Here is a 20,417-nt window from a genome sequence, read left to right as displayed (position 1 = left end):
CACAGAGAGGGCCTCCTTAGAGTGCCGTCGGCCAGACAATGCCGGCTGGCGACCCCCAGGGGGAGAGCCTTCTCTGTGGCAGCTCCTGCCCTCTGGAATGACCTACCCCCCGACCTACGTACAGTTGCGGACCTGCACCTTTTTCGCCGAGCCCTGAAGGCCCATCTATTCCGTGCGGCCGGCCTGGCGTAGCTTGATTATGTTTCATTTGGGTTTTTTTTACGGGTGTGTTTTTAGAACAGGCCCGTTATTTAATTCGATTTTAAAACAAACTATTTATTACCATGGTTTTTAGTATCGCCTGTTCACCGCCCTGAGTCCCGCAAGGGAGATAGGGCGGTATATAAATTTAATAAATAAATAAATAAATAAATAAATATATTACTATATTGCTCCTATGTATATTTAATTTTGATGATTTTAGAGTGTTTAGTAGTTTTTCTGTTTTATTGTTTTAAAATGTTTTTAATTTTTAGCTGTAAAATATTTTTTGAATTGTAAGCCTCCCAGAGTCATTGACTGAGAGGGGTGGCCATGAAAAATGTATGTATGTATGTATGTATGTATGTATGTATGTATGTATGTATGCATGCATGCATGCATGCATGCATGCATGAATGAATGAATGAACGAACTGTGCAGATTATATTTTAGATAGCATTGCAGTTTGGGCTAATGTATTAACTGTAATGCTCAAGTAATTCACAAAATTGAAAATAAATTTGAAAATATGTTAAAGTTAAGTTTTAAAAGATGCATTAGAACTAATTGATTTTAGTTATAAATATGAAATTTCTTAAGAAATATTTAGAGCCTTAAAATTAATATAAAAGAGTTTCCCCTTTAGGTTAAAGAACTTGAAAGAGCATAGTGATTTTTGTTAATACAGATGATGATAACTTAAAAAGATTAATAAGTGTAAATAGAAATATATATCAATTTCTACAAGGGAAAAATGAATTTGGTTATGATGGCAATGTAAACTGTTTTAAACAAAGATTGTATTTGATCTTATTTTTATTGGTATATTGTTTCTGGTTTTTATGTTTAAAATAGAAAAATGAATGAAATTTAGAATTTAGTTTGAAGATTTAATAATTGTGTAGTTATGGAACTGGCTTGTAATAATTATAAGTAATATAAAAAGTTGAGGTCATAATTGTATTAGTATTTTACTGTGGTGGAAATAGTCAGAAATCAACATTTTTCTCTCTCCTTTTTTAAATACTGCATCCAGTTTTGGTCACCACGATGTAAAAAAGATGTTGAGACTCTAGAAAGAGTACAGAGAAGAGCAACAAAGATGATTAGGGGACTGGAGGCTAAAGCATATAAGGAATGGCTGCTGGAATTGGATATGTCTAGTTTAATGAAGAGAAGGACGAGGGGGGACATGATAGCAGTGTTCCAATATCTCAGGGGCTGCCACAAAAAAGAGGGAGTCAAGCTATTTTCCAAAGCACCTGAAGGCAGGATAGGAAGCAACGGATGGAAACTAATTCTAGAGAAGCAATCTAGAACTAAGGAGAAACTTCCTGACAGTTAGAACAATTAACCAGTGGAACAACCTGCCTCCAGAAGCGGTGAATGCTCCAACACTGGAAGTTTTTAAGAAGAGACTGGACAGCCATTTGTCTGAAATGGTATAGGGTTTCCTGCCTGAGCAGGGGTTGGACTTGATGACCTCCAAGGTCCCTTCCAACTTTGTTATTGTTATTGTTATAAATCCTGCACTTCCCCTCTCCCTTTCATTTTTAATCTTTTATTCCTTGTATTTTATGCTATATTAAACCTTAATAAAACCTTTTCTAAAAAAAATAGTCTTGGAGTTGTCAAACCTGGCTCTGTGAAATGGTTCAGATTAAATGATTTTGGTAGCATTCTGCAAGGTCTTCAGTCCAGACTTCAGGTTACCATCTCCTGTTTGACCATTCCTTGGCTGCTATGCCCATCCTCTAATCATTTTCACACACACACACACACACACACACACACACACACACACACACACACACACACTAAAATAAACATTTTAGCATTTCATTGATTAATTGTAAATAACTGAATATATCATATTGTTTTAAAACACTATCAATTGGTATTAAGCTGTAAACAGAATATAGATCTGTATTGTATAAATCACAGGGAAAGTCATAGGAAATCCTATGAAACTGAAGTATTAAGATTTCATAAAAATAGACACATTTCTATTATTATTATTATTATTATTATTATTATTATTATTATTATTATTATTATTATTATTATTATAATATGAAATTGTAATCTAGAAATGCTTTCCAAGTGAAATTATCCTCTGTGTGATATTTTGGGTATTGACCTGCACCCACAACTGTGTTAGCCCATATTTCTTTCCAATACGAATCATTGCAGCAATTTGCATATACAGACCTAGATCAGGAAAAGATTTTGGAAGTTTATCATTTAGCAAAGTTTAATAACAATATTGCAGATTGAAAAGAAAATTGACTTCTAACGAAGATCACTTTTTAGAATTTCAGCTTTAGAGCATTGTCATCAAATATGAAAGAATGATCTGATAATCATTACACGTCTAACAAATTTTAGAAAATGAACTATTTTAGCAATCAGAACTGAAGTAGTATGCTGAAACTAAAGATTCTTATATTAGTTTTCTGTAGCATGATATTTTGTATAAATTTACTTTGAAAACATCATTGCTGAATATGTGTTTCTACATATAAATTCTGAATCCATTTAATCATATGATCTTTATTTGATTAGTTTCTGAGTCATATTTTACCAAGATTTTGTAAATGAGGTTCCTCAAATGTTCTTGATTTCATGTTGTAAGAATTCAATCAAATTTTAAATATTTCACCTTGTTTGTATAATTCTTTTCATTTTATATTACTCAGTTGAAGATGTCAAACCAATCAGATAGATGAAGCCATTACTGTACAAAGTAAAAGTCTAAAAAGATTTTATCTTTGTCTAATTATTAATCAAATCTTGTAATTTTGTAATAAATCTTGTATAATTGCTATCTATCCACTGTGTAAATTTCCTTTGCTTACTTTTTCATAAAAACAAACATTTAAGAATAATGCAAGAAAGAATAAATCTGCATTGTTATTTTTTCTGTTTATTCCAAATGTTCATTATACTTTCTTATTATTGTGTTAGCTACTATAAACTGCTGGTTTCTATTTCTATAAATCCATTGATATTTATGCAGACCATCTAAACACCCTGCCCTTGCCTTCGAGGCAGCTAGGACATAAGAAGACACAATCAAATCTGTAATCCAATTTCAGCAGCTAGCTTGTTAATAAACTCCAAGGTCCCTTCCAACTTTACTATTATTATTATTATTATTATTATTATTATTATTATTATTATTATTATTATTACTATTACTATTACTATTACTATTACTATTACTATTACTATTATTATTAAGGTTTAAAGCTAGCATTTGCCTCATTCTTGTAGAATCTTGAGTTTAATCATTTGGATTTTATTAAACCATCATTAATTGCTTAGACCAGTTATTTAATACCTTGTTTTTAATTTTTATTGGAATTATCTTCTACCAAATTAAATCATGGTAGAAGATTCATTCTATCAATTCTTTTTAACCAGACAATTTCAGCAATCTCCATCTGGAAATGTCCATTATATTTTCCAAACCAGTCAGTAGTTATTTTAAAAAAGTATTTATTATTTCATGCCAAATGCATTCCCTAATATTTAACTTTGCTCTTTGCTTGATCTTCAGTCCTGATTCCAATTGCTCTTTCATTCAGATTATTCCTTCATCTTGGCTTTGTTGTTTGCCTAAGAATGAGAAATGTAGACCAATCTGAGTTATAAAAAGCAAATAATTGATCTGACATTGACGAGTCTTTGGTGTTCTCTGAGCTTTTCTTACAGACATTTCATTATCCAAACTAGGTGACATCTTCAGTGTTTTGGCATTGTTTATGCTTGAATATTTGCTGTATAGTATGCAACCTGTACAGAGTCATATTTTTATGAATCTAACGTTCATTGGATTATGTGAGAAACAGTGTCAATCATTTTCTTTACAGCATACTCAATAATTAATGCAGCAGATATGCTGGGTCAGTATTTAATTAGATCAGATCAACAAAATAAAAAGACATGCAGCCCAGTTTACTGACATCTTCAGGATCATATATTATTCCTAGAAAAAATATAAAACTTTCTAAAATACTTCAGCTTCATTTAAGTTGTGACAGATTTGCTAAAGCAATTATAATATTTAGCTGATATTTACCTGATAACAATATTCCCTGGATAGAAATTCTAGTCTTCTTTTCCTTCTGTTCTCTGTCTTTCACTGGTTAAGAATTTATTTTTAGACACTTATTTACAATTTAGAACTGGTATTTTTAACTCCAGTTCTAAGAAATAACACTATGACTCTTGCAGATTTTGTGTAACTTTCCAATCTAAAATTAATATATTTCATAGTTTGAAATGATAGGCAACAACTTTATATTTCAATTCCAGCATATATTAGATTCTAAATATTTTATTAATTCTGTATCTACAAATTGGGAACCTTGAAAATAGGGAAGCAAAGATGACGAAAGGGTTAAAATTAGTGTTTTTCAACCTCAGTAACTTTAAGATATATAGACTTCAACTCTCCGAATCGCTCAGACAGTATGCTGGAAGTTGAAGTCCACATCTCTTAAAGTTGCTGAGGCTGAGAAGCACTGGTTTAAACAGTGTTTCTATTTCTTCTGTCTACTAAAAGTGGGATCTTCCTTGTTTAATGTTGCTACTTTCTAAAAGCAATATTTTGGAACTTAAAACAGTTTGGATCTTACAGACATGTCAGCTGCTGGGAAATGGCATTCTGAATTTCTAGGGACTTTCAGTGCTATTTCAGAATATAGTTCAATTCCACACTTTCAGTTTTAGTATCATCAAGAGACCCATTCCATTTCCTGAGGCCCTATAGCCTTTTCATAACGTTTTCATCTCATTTCTGTATATTAGTTAATAATCAACTGTCACTACCAAAATACAACATCACTACCAATGGAAGCTAGCACAACAGCATTATAGAGATAGATTGGTCTTTATTTATAGACAAGGCCCCATTAACACCGGGCTGCCAGCTATTCTCTTGATTATCAAATGATTTTTCATTTTAATACTTTCCCGCAGAAATCTTATTATGTGAACAATGATATGAGTCATGAACACCCAACATTTCCAGCCAGACCATTGCTGAATCAATATCATTTATCTGATTTTAATTGCTGTGTTTTTTCAGTAGACATTTAGAACTCAGTCTTCAAACCAATCTTGAAATGCCAAGTTTCTCTTAATTAGAAACAATTCATCTTCATTAGCATGGGGATCTGTTGTAACAAGAAATAAATTATTTCAACATGAAAAAAGAAAGTTCTATGAAATGTTAAATCTTAAAACAAATGGCAATGAAGAAATTGAAAGGTTAGGGAGATGAACCTTTGCTGCTCTGGTTGTCTCAAGTCATCCAAAATATTGCATGTACTATGTTTTTTCTAGATCATTGTTTCCTTGCAGAAAGTATCTGAATACCTCATTTTTCATTTACTTGCAATAAATATATCGTCAAGATTGATATGTTTCCCATTTGCAATATATGGACTTATACCTTTCAGAATGGATGATTGTCCTCTGTCAGTCACATGCACAGAATTACTATATAAGGAGGGAGGAGCAGCAACATAAATAAGCACACAATCTCCTCATTCCAGTGACTTGAAAAGATTAACTCATATTCATTGTGTATATCTGAATAATAATAATAATAATAATAATAATAATAATAATAATAATAATAATAATAATAATAATGACAGACAGCAAATATTGCCTCTGCAAAGAAGCTGCAGAAACAATTGATCTAGTTATCTGATGCAAGAAGGTTACACAGACTGACTACAAACAATGACAAAGTACTAACAATGGTGCTTTGGAATATTTGCAAGAAATACCATTTACCTGCAAGTAAGAACTAGTAGGACTACAAAATAGACAAAGTAATAGAAAATGAAGAAGCTAAAATACTCTGGGACTTTAGGACTTTAGAATTCAAACAGACAAGTTCCAGCTACATAACTCGCCAGACTTAACAATTTTTGATAAGAAAGATTAAAAAAAGTCTAGATAATGGATGTGGCAGACAGCAGAATAGAAGAGAAGTAACTGGAGAAAATAACAAAATACAAAGACCTGCTAATAGAAATAGAATGACTGTAGCAAAAAAAAAGCAAAGGTAGTACCAATATTCATGTGCCCTGAGTGCAATACCGAAGTAACTGGAACAACACTTGAGCACCATTAACATTGACAAATTCACCATCCATCAATTGCAAAAGGCAGCTTTCTTTGGAACAGCTTACACCTTGCAACAATACCTTTAAGACCATCAAGCCCCATCTGCCTATCCCAGGTCAATGAGAAGGACTTGATAGGAGGTTAAAATAGCAAATTCAATTTAAAGTGACTGTGTGACTAACCATAATAATAAACAGATTCAACTGTAATGATATGTGGGAATGAGCTTGGGAGACAGGAGAGAGAGCTGCATATTGGACAATCAGCATGTAAAAGATGTCTCAAGCCACAGAAGGGGGATGGCATGGGAAACATTTCAGAATGGAACCTCCCTAGTTTTCTAGAGAGTAAAAGGAAAGAAAGAAAGAAATATTTCAATCATGAAAGATTCTGTTAATATAATTTTACGCTAAAGATAGTTGTGCTTCTCATCTAGATTATCTCACAGAGTTTGTATCAGTGGAATGGATGTACAGCATTATATCTAATCAGCTATTGTAGAGTATACATTACAATTCTATTTCATATGAAACTTGAGAGTTCACGGATTCTTCATTTTGCATGGAAAAACATTACAAACATGCACATGCCTTAAGGCCTGGAAGCATAGGGTGTAGTCACAACCCAATTTGTGGCTGTGGTCATAACTTATTGTTTATACATTCAAAGGAAATAGAGCTACTGCAGAATGATATGGTGGATAATGGATGGGCTGGGCTCAGAAAATTCCATTCCTCCACCCCAGCCTACTCAGCGATGTTTTGAAGAGAAATTGAAGGCAGGATGCTACACACAAACTTGTGTAGAAGAGAAAAGTAATTTGCATGTAACCTGTAAACTATCTTTGCTGGGAAAAAATATTTCAGTTAAAATAATTTTAATAAAACCCTTATTTGGTTCTTTTTAACATTTTCTACAGCTGTACCTGTGTTTTTGTGTCTCATAAAGCTACTTTTGATTGTTTTCCATTCTGATGGAATTAAAGAGTAGACTCATTTATAAAACCACTGTTTTTCAAACTCCTTCAAGTTACATACTTAAATTGTCAGTATGCCTTCTCATAATAATTAGAGATACACCAAAAGATCTAGTGTAAAATTATTTTTACAGAACACGTTAAGTAATTAATGATAATTATATGTAATCTTTGATGTTGCAGGTAATGATTTTAATTCATCCAGATTATATAAAGAACTAAAAGAACAGGAAATACTTTCATTTCACCTAACAAATTGCATGGACCCAGTCAAATATCCTAAAAGCAATGTTTTATCTTGCTGCCAAGTCTAACATGATATAATTTTTGCAACCACTATATAAATTCCTGCTTTTTTTTTTTTTTTTTTAAACTGCCTACAAGAAAACTGCTGAAATATAGTTTACGGTAGAGTTAAGCATTTTGATTTCAAAAGGAACAGATCAGTGTAACACTGTATATTTAATAAATCAAATATATTAGACTACACTAGTGAGATGGACAATTCAAAAATGTATAAAATGATGATCAGAATTTATTCATTTCTGTGATTCTATTCTGTTTTGGAGCATGCTAAAAAAATAGTTCCAGTCTACAATGCTGAACAATATTACTTTATTCTTTACATGTAGGTGAAAACCTGGATGGTTTTCTTGCTGCAATACTCAAATTTAGTGAAGGGACAATGAATCACCTCAAATAGGACTATTATTCATAAAAATCATAGTATAATCTTCTTCATTTTAGCAAAAAGCCAAAAGGGCATAGAGCAGTTTTCCATTTGTACAACTGTTCTCTTCATGCTGCTCTGGATCCAATCTACAAAATCTGCCTAAACACAATTTCCTAGTTTTGCAGCTTGTTGAGAGAAAAGATTTACAGACACACTGAAATATTTATCCCTTCCCAATATGTTCTCATTGTGGAATTTTGTAATCCTGAATATTTGCACTTCTTGCCAAGTTTAATATAATAGATAGAACTTTCTTGCACTGGTCAAATCAGGCTTCACTAATTAAAAAATACCAAAGTGTATACTGCCAAATTTGTGCTTGACTAACATTTAATCAGAGATGAAATAATTATTCCAAAGTTTGGCTATGCCACTCAGAACACAAACATAAGCCTCATTGTTTCTGTTAGAAGCTACAGAAGAAGAATTAGACTATAATGACCTTCTGGAAAGCATTCAGTATTTAAATCTTGAAAATTTATTACATATTTGGGAGATCTAGATATATAGTAAGAAACAATATAGTAAGAAACAATATAGTAAGAAACAAAACAGTTCAATGGCTTTGGATCAAATGTAACAAATTCTGGCATTTTGCCTTTTACTTATTGATTATATTTTAGTCTAGTGATGACTTGGAATTCACTAAACAAATTATAAGCATTAAAAACAGTAACAATTTAAAAGAATAAAAGAAAGAATATATAAACAAGTAGAGTGTCATATCCTCATTGGTTACTGACCATAATGATTACTATACAATCTCCAGTGTCTCTTTATGACTCTGCAAACTGTGAACTCATTGTCATTTTTAAAAAAAATAAATCAAATAATGTTCCTCCTAAAAGCTAATTTTGAGTTTTAAATTAATACTTAATAAATTATGAAAGAGCATAATTTAAAGTAAAAAAAAGTTATGAAAAAGTACCCACCGTACTGTCACAAATCTAGAGAACCAAAATTTGCAAGATAAAGTTTGAATTAGTTCAACATTAAAGCATATTCATCAGACATGAGTGAAAGAGAGGGGGTTATTTTTCCTATTTGAAGTTCCATTTTTCCAGTTCACATTTTTGTGCAATTTGGCTTATTCTAAATAAACTTTTTAGTTTATAGGAACTGTAAATTCAATAAATTTACAATATATAAATGCCATGTCAGCAAATGACAAAATAATAATAATAAAAACAATTTCCCCCCCCCCCTTACTTTCTCTTATTGATTCATGCAGGAAATGTCTTCTGTATAATATGGACATATCATTGATCCTAGAGAAACTTAAATATTAAATCCTTATGTTAGAAGAAACTCAAGATGAAGTACAAGACTATATGTGAAATTAAAATGTAAGAATGATTTCCATGTTGAATTGAATTCTTTATTAGATTTAGTTTTTTTTTAAAAAAAAATATTTTATTCAAAAGATTAAAATACAAAATACAAAAGAAAAAAATTAACAAAGACAAAACAAAACTAGACAAGAACATTTAAAAATGTGAATTATAAAGGACTTGCTTTGGTTTTCAAATACAAGGTTATTTTTTTACTTTATTGCGTACTGATACAATTTGCTATTTTTCTACAAAAAAGATTATACATAATTCTAGTGAGTAGTATAGAACATCCAGCTGCTGTAAACCAGTTTGATATATTTGGTGGCAATATGTGTTTTAGGAATATTTAATAAAAGAATACTGAAAGAAGTTGGAAAGGAAATTCAAACCTTTAGAATGTGTTTCATTTTCCCATTCCTGATGTAGAAAGATCTCATATGGGAAAAAGACTGAGGGTAAGACATCTTTCACTTTCCTCATAAAACAGTCCTCTTATCATTAACCTGATGCCAAAACAGATTAGAATTCAGTATAATATAAAAAATGTAAGCTAGCTGTTACTGAACTTATGGAAGAAGCAATTTTACTACCTTTAAACTTTAGGTTCTCAATAATACATTTATGTAGGAAATGGTGTATAGAAAAGATGGAAGCAAGGATTGTTTGCAAGAATTAAAGATATGGAGACATTTAGTGAATGACGTTAGTGTAAACTAGTTTTTGCTTTTGATTCCTTGGCTTCCTCTTTCTTACTACTTGTGCTCTGCATAATATTGTTTAACCAAAAAGAAATTCATTGGTTAATATGTACGGAAATATATGTTTTAAATAAGGCATTAGTGCTGAAAAAGGGTTTGTTCCTCACCTACAATTCTTCACTGGCCTATTAAAAAAGATAGGCAAATACAGTGGGACATCAATTGCATGTTCTAAAGCAACTTTACTAAGCTCCTTAATAAATTCCACCCTTTGGTAGTCAGAATGAGCTGGCTAGGCAGATCACTGTGTCTTGTAGTCTACCTCTTCTCCCTCTACTTTATTACAATCCTTGTTATTGCCAATGTTAAACTAAAATACAACTATCAAATTGATAGTACAGAGTAATTATTCTATTACAAGATATCTGCAAAAAAATTAAATAATACCAGTTACAAAGAAAAAAACTCTTAATGTTAATATAAAAATATAAGATACAATGAATTCCATTCAGCCAGTCTTCACAGTCTGATATGTATTTGTCCTAAGATAATATACCTTTTCTGCAACAGTTCCAGGAACAATATAGCTTCCTCATAGATAGACAAATCCCAGTCTTTGAGGATAAAATTTAATGGTATGTTAACATTTTAAAGTAAGTTTTGTTTGTTTGTGTGTGTGTAGTGGGAATCAAGTAAGCTGGCAATCTTTTGTTTGGGCAGTAAGATATCTTCAGATTTCCTTGGTCTTTCTTAGTCCAAGAAAGTATATGTAAGCCTATGGAATGGTAAAGTAATTTCACGTTGAATGAAGGAAAATATACATGACCCAGAATAATGTTGCATGATCCAATCTGAGTTGGTCACTGGGACCAGAGATTTAATCTTCCAAGCTTTCAGACTCATGCTGGAGCCCATCCTCAGGGAATTTCTCTCTCTCCAGAATGCATGCATTAGCTGTTCTATGTGGAGTATTTATGTAGTGTCCCGTTGTATGTGGCTTTTAGTTGGCAGGATGAGAACCCACTGTAGTACCCAGCAAGCAAAACAACTGGTGAGCAGATACCTCTGTGAACATTTCAGGCAGAATGCGTACCCACAAGAATTTATCACAAGATGCCTATGCAACATGCAGAGAAAGAAGAGAAGGGAAGAAAGAAGATACAAGACCAACTATACAACACACCCTGCCATACATAAAAAACATTTTTTAAGCAGTTGAATGTAATTTATCAGATTCTCTGCATAGCTTGTTCCTGTGGCTATGTAGGACAGATAGGGAGGAAGCCAATCAGCAGGTTGCAAAACAGAAATGAGTGATTAGACGAGGAGACCTGAACTTACTGGTACCTTCACATTTCAATGAACAAGAACATAGATTCAATTTTGCAGCAACTAAGATTGTTGGCAGAGCAAGGACAAAAATAGTCAGGGGAAAAATTCAAGCATGGGAAATGGGCCCCTTGTCAATCAACAGGAATGCTGATTTACCATTAGCTTACCAGGCACTTAAGAGCAGATGGTGCAGCAGTACAAGGAAACAACAACCAATGACTTAACATCAACACTCTAATTAACAACTAAAAGTCACACACAAGCAGGCATCACATAAATACTCTGCATAGACCAGCCCAGTGTGCACATTCTAGAGAGAGAGAGATTTCTTGAAGATGGGGTCCAGCATGGGTCCAAAAGCTTGGAAAACTAAGCATCGGTCCCAGTGACTGATTGTATCTTACAATTTCATACTGATTGGAAAAGAACAGTTAAATGCACTGCTACTATTCTATAAACTTTGTTTAGTGATTAACAATCCCAAACTAGTTTTTGAACTGTCTTGGAATTCATGCAGTTTTGGTGTACTCAACCATTTTAAAAAATATTGTGACTGCCAGCTAAGGCAATTAAAGTGAAGTATGTAGTGTGTTTTTAAAACAAAATTACAAATGCAGAAAGAAGTAACTATAGTTGAATAAAATTCAAGGGGAGATGTCTTGTTTAAATATTTTTTTTATTTTGGTTAGCTGATAAATATAAAATAAAATATGTAATGTCAAAGTAAGTACTTTACTAAGGGTTGAAGATAAATTGGAAGCAAAACAGAATCGTCAGCTTCACTGAACAGAACTTGATGTTCACAATGCAGTACAGTAAACTTGAGCAAGTTTTGATAAGCTGGTTTCAACTACTGGAACATTCATTGTAAAGATAGGTAGGTTGTCAGGTAGAAGATAGATAGATAGATAGATAGATAGATAGATAGATAGATAGATAGATAGATAGATAGATAGATAGATAGATAGATAGATAGATAGTATTACAGAGCATCAGATATGTAAAATGCTGCAGCCCAGGTTGCGGAATGCAATAAGGATAGATATCTAGTTGTTTCATTTTATTGCTATTCCTGATCTTTTTATTAAAGATGTATTGATAACTTATGATTATATTCAGATCAATTTTCTCAATATACTGATACATTTGAATAAAGAACACATAAACATACTTGAGAGAGGTCATCCTTCTAAAACTGTAGAGCAATTTGCAAGATTTTCCCAAGCAACTGTCTACATTAATCTGTCTCTTCCACTTTAGTTGTTTTGTTCCCATCACTGTGTCTCATATAAGTTCCCAAGGAAAACAAAAGAGTAGGCTATGAAGTGGAAGATTTTTGGTCAAGTTATTTTATAGTAAGGGTTGGGAACCTGTGGTTCTTTTGTTGTTGCTAACTAACTACAATTCCAAATAGCCCCAGTCATAGCCCATATTACTCAGGCATCCCATAGATCTCCAGGTGCATCTCTCTGTGTGTAATTAAAGTAGTTGCAAACAAAAATAGGGAGATAATATTAAAGATCTTTTCTCTGTACCTTTTCAACAATATAAATGATAAATACTGCATGCAAAAGAGAGGAAAACGATAAAGTACATCTAGTTGAATCCTTAACTCAAGTTTTCACATAGATTTAAAAAATCAAAGAACCTTGTGAAAATGTAAAGAGCTTATTAAGAGTGCAGTTCATTAGATACTTTATAGATAAAAGATAAAGCTTGGGCCTAACAATACTTGTAATCTAAGTTAGAACTGTGCAGCAATAATTGGGAAGAAATAAGTGCTTCAAAGGGAACAAGAAGGAAGAATGAAAAGAGATATGGACTGGACATTTCAAAATAGTATTATTTTTAATATAATTAAAGAGCTTTACATATTGTACAGATCTGTTCTGAGAAATCCTATATTCTGAATATATTAATATTTTATGGGCATATTTGCCCTCCAAATATATGTATTTGGAAACATTTTACCAATATTTTTCAATATTTCAGCTTCTCCCTTCCTTCCTTCCTTCCTTCCTTCCTTCCTTCCTTCCTTCCTTCCTTCCTTCCTTCCTTCTTTCCAAAAACAATTTATAACCAGGTGCTTTATAAATACATTTTCATTTATCTTTCTACTCTAAATCACTAATTTCAAATGGATTGTTTACACAATTGGGATATATATGCAGTTGCCATTGAAGCTATTCCTGTCTCGTAAACATGCTGGTTTGATTTTAAGAAAAAGGAAGGAAGGAAAGTTTTTATTTTTAACTTTCCTTTCATCTTCTTTAGCTAAATTATCTGCATAACCCATTATACTGAAGTTGTGCAATCACTCAGTGACCTCATTAACATTCTTATCTTTTCACTAGTGCAGTTGTGTGTATGAGTCCATACTGGTTATTATCTTGGCTACTCCAGAGCTTAAGGCACCACTATCTTTACCACACATGTTTATTGCCTAGCCCCTATCTCTAGCCTGCACGCACCAGCTCTCTGACATTTGTTACAGGTTCAAGGAACCAACAGATGGGAATGGGATGAGGGGAAAAACAATCCATTCTCTTGGTGCCATGCATATTCTCACTTTCACTTTGGAGAAGGGCATGACTCCGTTCATGTGGCAAGGAGCATTTAATCTCAGCATCACATTTTAAGGAACATCTGAATGCAAAGAAAAAGTGGGGACAAAGGAGAAAATTTAGCCATTTCCAAGCTTTCAGCTGAAGAGTAAGGGACTCTTTATGTTTTCCTTCCTGATACAATAGACTTTTGACAAAGGAAGTGGCCATTTTTTACTGCATTCATAAAACTCTTTAAAAAAAAGTTTCCTGTGTATTAAAATTACAAGATTGGCTCTGTAAGGAAGATAAATAGTGGAGATTACAAAGAATAGTTTGGGTAATGAGAAGGACAAATGGGTTTAATTAAAAATAGCTGGTATAACACACACTAATAGGAAAAAATGATGATGTCCTCACAATTACTCGGCATGCTTGGATGCTTTGAACACTAAGCTCTATGAAAATATCCCACTGCTTCAGTAATCCCTTTTTATGTATACATATAATGTATATGTTGTCTCTAGAGTTATTGGAAAAAATGGAAACTTGGAACAGAAAGTTTCCTGGCTGTAATCAGCAAATGGGTAGGAATCACACATATACTATGATTTGAAATGATAATTTAGAAACTCTTTATATTTTGGACATGAAAACAAGCCCAGCTGTTAAACCTTCTAAAGAGAAATGTCTGTGGACTTTAGCTAATAACCGATATAAACATGGAAAAGACACCCTTCCAGCCCTAATTGCAAGAAAGTTGCCAGGCTTTTAAATCTAGCAAATGCAAAGGCAATCAGTAGACACTCAGGGAAAGGAGAACGGGCTTTTGGATCTGGATCTTATGGTTTCATAAGAGTGACAGCCAGGAACATGTTTGTCCAAAATCACCCAGTGCACCAGCTGTGGTATTTCTTGATGAAGGAAAATCTGGCTACAGGTTTTAATGCATTAATCACATCTCATTTAGGTTGTTGAAATGGAGGGCATATGTGAAAGGGGAAAAGTTTTTAAAAATATTCAGGAACTGCAAATTATAGAAAAGGTGATATTTGTAAGGAGTGTATTTTATAGACCACATTACACCAATCTTAGGAGAGCTTCCCTACATCTTGGTAGCTTCCATGTATAATGCACAGTTTGTTAGGTTGAGGATATCTAAAAAAATCCCAGTCATTTTTCATAAATTTCAAGGTGCAAACATCTGATGGAAATTGTAGGCATGGCTACCATAACAAAATGTATTCTGTTTTTCATATTCTAAAAGGACAGGCTATCTTGTTAAGGCACAGAGCTATTGCCTGCTTACAAGTGACTGTTTAATGTATCAAGAGAGAAATCAAAATGAGTCATTCTTCTTTCCTACTTCTGATATCTAGCAAAGATTATTCTGTAACATACTTTAATACTGAATATTTTTTGCTACCTCCAATTTTTGCTCCTTCCCTAAAGGTAACTAAAAATGAAAGGTTTTCATTATTGTGTTGCCTATTGACTCAGATGCTACGTATATACAAAACATAGTTTATGAAATAAATAAATAATAGATTTGGTGCATTAATCTGATATATGATATTTCTGCATTGATAATAGCAATGGCCCAAGCAGATCGGGGCTTCTGCTAGGAAACAAAAAGTTGAGAATATATATTTTCTATCTATTTTTTCCTAGCAGAAGTCCAGATCTGCTTGGGCCACTTGCCATTTCAACACTATTATTCTCTCTCTCTTCTTCTTCTTTCTTTCTTCTTCTCCCTTTCTTCTATTGGCATACTGCAACTCTCAGGCATTTTATTTACTTGTTTGTTTATATTAAGACTTCACTAAAACAACATCTTGTGAACAAATAGATGAAATGTCAATGAGGAAGTATTAAAAAGAGTGCATCGCTTTAAGAAGCGCATAGCAGGGTATTTTCCAGCTCACCTTCCACAGCTTATCTCAAAATATATAACTGGGAAAGCTCTTAAATCTTAGCAAAGGATTTGCTACAAAAGATCCCCTGCACTTAATTTCAATATCTCAGTGCCATTGCAGAAAAAAAATCTAGTATTCCCCAACAAGCAAACAGTTTAAATTTGGATTAACATTTGATTGCTTCTTCAGATTAAAAAAAGAAAGAAAACTAATAAGATAAGATAAGATAACCTTTATTGTCATTTTTATACTGTGGGCACAATGGCACACATCAAAAATGAAATTTAGTTGCCCGCTCTCAAAGTGAAACACATACATGACATACACCTAAACATACTATGAACAACATATGTATAGACCCACGTCCCTACATATATGTAGCAATAAATATTAAATATTGTCCATCTTGAATATATAACGGAAGGAGGAAGCTTGAGAATTCACAAGGTTAATGCTGTATGGAATGAAACTCTGGATGAATCTGGATGTTCTGCTTCGGATACCACGAAGCCTCTTCCCAGAAGGTAACAAGGAAAACAGGTTGTGAAGAGGATGTGTAGTGTCCCAGATAATCTTATGGACCCTGCTCAAGCAGCGCGTCTGTGCTATGTCCTGGATGGGAGGGAGGGAACTGCCAATGATCTTTTTGGCCATTCTCACCACTCTCTGCACTGCCTTCCTGTCTGAAGCAGTGATGCCTCCAAACCAGACTGTGATGCTGTATGATAGGATGCTCTTGATTGTCCCCCTGTAGAAAGTGGTCAGGAGAGGGGAAGGAAGATGTGTTTTTCTCATGCGGTGCAGAAAATGCAGGTGCTGCTGTGCCCGCTTCACCAGTTTCTCACTGTTGAGCGACCAAGTCAGCCTACTCATTAGCTGCACACCCAGGAATTTGATGCTGGTAACCATCTCCACAGGTGGATCATTTATGCACAGAGAAGTGTGGCTGTGCCTGTCTTTTCTGAAATCAACAATGATCTCTTTGGTTTTTCCGGTATTTAAAACTAGGCTATTTTCCTCACACCAGTTCACCAACCCTTCAACCTCCTTGCGGTAAGCTTCCACCTTGTCATCCTGAATAAGGCCCACTATTATTGTATCATCTGCAAACTTCACAATATGGTTGGTGGCAAACCTAGCACAACAGTCATGGATCAACAGGGTGAACAGCAGCGGACTTAAGACACAGTCCTGAGGAGAACCTGTGCTCAAGAAAATGGTATTATAGGTATTTGTCCAACTCGCACATATTGGGGCCTGTTGGTAAGAAAATCAAGAATCCAGTTGCACAAAGGAGCATTTAAGCCTAAAAGGCCCAGTTTGTCTACTAGATGCTGGGGAATGATTGTGTTAAACGCCGAACTGAAGTCGACAAACAGCAAATGAATGGAAAATTGATATACAGATGTCCTGCTCATTTATCAAAGCCACTAATTCTCTTAAATGATTTTAGACATATAAACAGCTGTGATTTTTTTCCTATGAAATATCTGTGCTCAGCATAAAAAGCTTTCCACCAGGAAAAAAAAATAACTCTGGCTTCTTTTAGAAAAGGAAAACAAAGTGAATCCACCTCAAAGTTTCTCATCATTTTGTTAATATTTGGGCATCTTGTGGCAATGCAATGACTCCAAACTAATGACATGTTCAACCCCATCTTCTAGTTCATTCTGCTCTTCTCTGCCGAATAGCTGATCGGTACGGAGAAACTCGCATGCAAGAGCATCTTATATAAGGATGTGTCTTATAGATGGAAAAATACGGTATGTGCTGAACATAATGATTGTGTTCCATTTGCTCTTCATCATCCTTGATAATTTTTTCAGAATGTTAATTGTTGCACAATTAACTAGAAATTACTGAGGAAAGCCAGATAGTAATTATGAAGAGATGGAGAAGAGAATTCAAAATTATGTACTTTTTAAAGGAAGAAATTGAATTTTTTTTCTTTGATTGACTATTTGTAATTTAGTTGTTAATGTCAAAACCAAGAATGGCACATGGTGATTCTTCCAAGCTGAGTTCTTTATTGTTTCACACCTGTAGACAAAATCTTACCAGACTGAGCACTCTACTATATGCATCCACAATACACATTGTGAACTATTAGGGATCACCCTCTTTCTCTCATACATAATATCCAGATTGAATTGCTTCTTACTCCTCTGGAATGCACCCCCTCCGTCTTCAGTATCCATCTCCTTATTACATTTCATCACAATTATTGAAAACAGAACATTACACTAAGTCTTGATCCAGTAAGGTATTTCTTTTGTTATTAACCCTGATAGTTTTATTAAAACAAATCAAGATCACCCTCTCTATATGTAGATGTACTAGTAGGCTGTGATGCTATTATTTCAATTCCATTTTCTCCTGTAAAAATGATTACAGAATTTGCTGGTGGTCTTCCACTTTTCACATTTTATTTCTAAATGATACACTATTTCTATCAATTTAGTGTTCTCCATGTTTCAGTTGTTATTGGATCCAACTAAGGAAGTTCAGAATTTTTCATTTTATACATTGGACAGGAAAATGGAAATGTTTCTTCTCTGCTTTATTATCAGTGATAATAGTAAGAAAGGTGATTACCCATTCAAATATAGAATGGTCAGAAGTACATAGTTTTTAAAAATTTCAAGGCAAGTTAGACAAAAACTCAGTTACTATAAAAATAAACATTTAAAACTACAGATTTATTTGGTTCTCTACTGAATATATTGATGTGGCTTATTATTAATACAGCATTTTAAAAATTGTGTTTTCATTTGACATTTAGCATATTTTCTAAAGCTAAGATAGGGATGACTAATATATAGTTGGCTGAATTTCTTCAGCACTCATCTATCTTTGAACTGCTGAAATTCACACTTTTCGGAATCCTTCAGTGAGAATGGAATAGCACCATCATGATGCAAAAGAAATCATGAAATACTAGTAAGAGTCAGCTTGCTGGCCATTCTTTTTCTACATACCAGCAAATACTGTTCAGTTGTGTCACTTCACAGCAATCAATAAAAGTGTCATTGTAAGAGATTGACATTAAAGTGCACCTGGTCAAGCACCTATAAAGTAGCTGGTGAAAAATCTCATTTAACATTTTGAGCTCAGAATGTTATGAGCTGCATCCAGGACCACTGCAAAACATCTGGGTAAAAAATGTTATCTCTTCCCATCTTTTTCACTTTATTCACTTTCATTTTTCACTTCAATCCTATTTCAGAATAGTTTCCTCCATTTTTATTCACTCAATCAATGGGCCAGGAAAATAAAAGTAAACTCAATTACTGAAAAGTTCTTAATATTTTTTTAACTGTTTTTACTGCCTTGAATGCAACATATGGTTCCATATGAATATTTCAAGTTATATTCCCTCATCCAAGTGTAAAACATGGGTAATTGATGTATTGATCCTCAATAAATCTGGTTGTCAACTTGGCCGAAATGAAAAAGGAGCTCTAGATAGATATAACTGTATGTATAAACGGCTTCTATAATTGGAAACAGGTGATTCTTGACTTATGTCTCTATCTTCCAAAGAGCCCTTTCTCAGTAACAGTGGAAAAATGGCTACAAGAAATATGTCAGTGTCAAAAGATATTGCCACTTCTTTATCAACCAGGGACATTGAATTCCAGCAATTATATGGATTTGTTAATTAATTAATGTTCTAATAATAATCATTTACAGCAAGCCAGTTTGGTGTAGTGCTTAAGTGTCAAGCTAGAAATCAGGATAGTTGTGAGTTGCAGTCCCACATTCAACACAAAAGTTAACTGAGTGACCTTAGACCAATCACTTTCTCTCAAGCCTAAGAAGAAGGAAATGGCAAACCGCTTTGGAAAAACCTTGCCAAGAAAACTGCAGGCTTGCCTAGGCATTTCCAGAAATCAAAAGCTGACCAAAAGGCATCCCCCACCCCAAAAAAATGTTTATTTTTTCTCTCAGAAAGATGCAGTTATTATTCCTAAGATTAATATTAATTTAAATATGGTCTGCATGTATAGCTAGATGTTACATTAAAGAGTTTATTGTTTACACTTACTAGGAAAAAAAGCAATTTTTGTTTTAATTATGCTACCTGCTCAATGACATTTATATTTCATTATGCCAATGCCAGATAGGATCAACTTCCTATATCTCAGATAACTAGTCAAATATTTTCACATTATAAATTATTCTGCAGTGATTTTATATTGAGCTAAGATGAAAAATGACTAATTTATCAGAGTGATCTTGGAACAACTAACATTTTCAGGTATTTAGAAAAACATGAGCGCATTTTTAGTGACTTTAAAAAACTCAAGTAGCAAAAAGGAAAAGATTGATCTCAAAAATTCATTTGGATAGCAAAATACCTAGTCAACAGATAATTAATTGCATAATACAACATTCTACTAATTGCATAACACAATATTCTCATATTTTGATGTTGAATAGTCATGGATATACAGTACAAAGTGGAGTTTATTTCAGTCTTCAGTCAGATTTTTGTTTCAAGCTTAACATTTTTGTAAGTAGCTGGTTTGTTTAT

Source organism: Protobothrops mucrosquamatus, unplaced genomic scaffold (assembly GCF_001527695.2).
Source record: "Protobothrops mucrosquamatus isolate PMUCROS unplaced genomic scaffold, P.Mucros_1.0 scaffold_280, whole genome shotgun sequence".
In the NCBI taxonomy this organism is placed as follows: Eukaryota; Metazoa; Chordata; class Lepidosauria; order Squamata; family Viperidae; genus Protobothrops; species Protobothrops mucrosquamatus.
The sequence above is the reverse complement of the archived record's forward strand: the minus strand, read 5'-3'. Positions refer to the sequence as shown.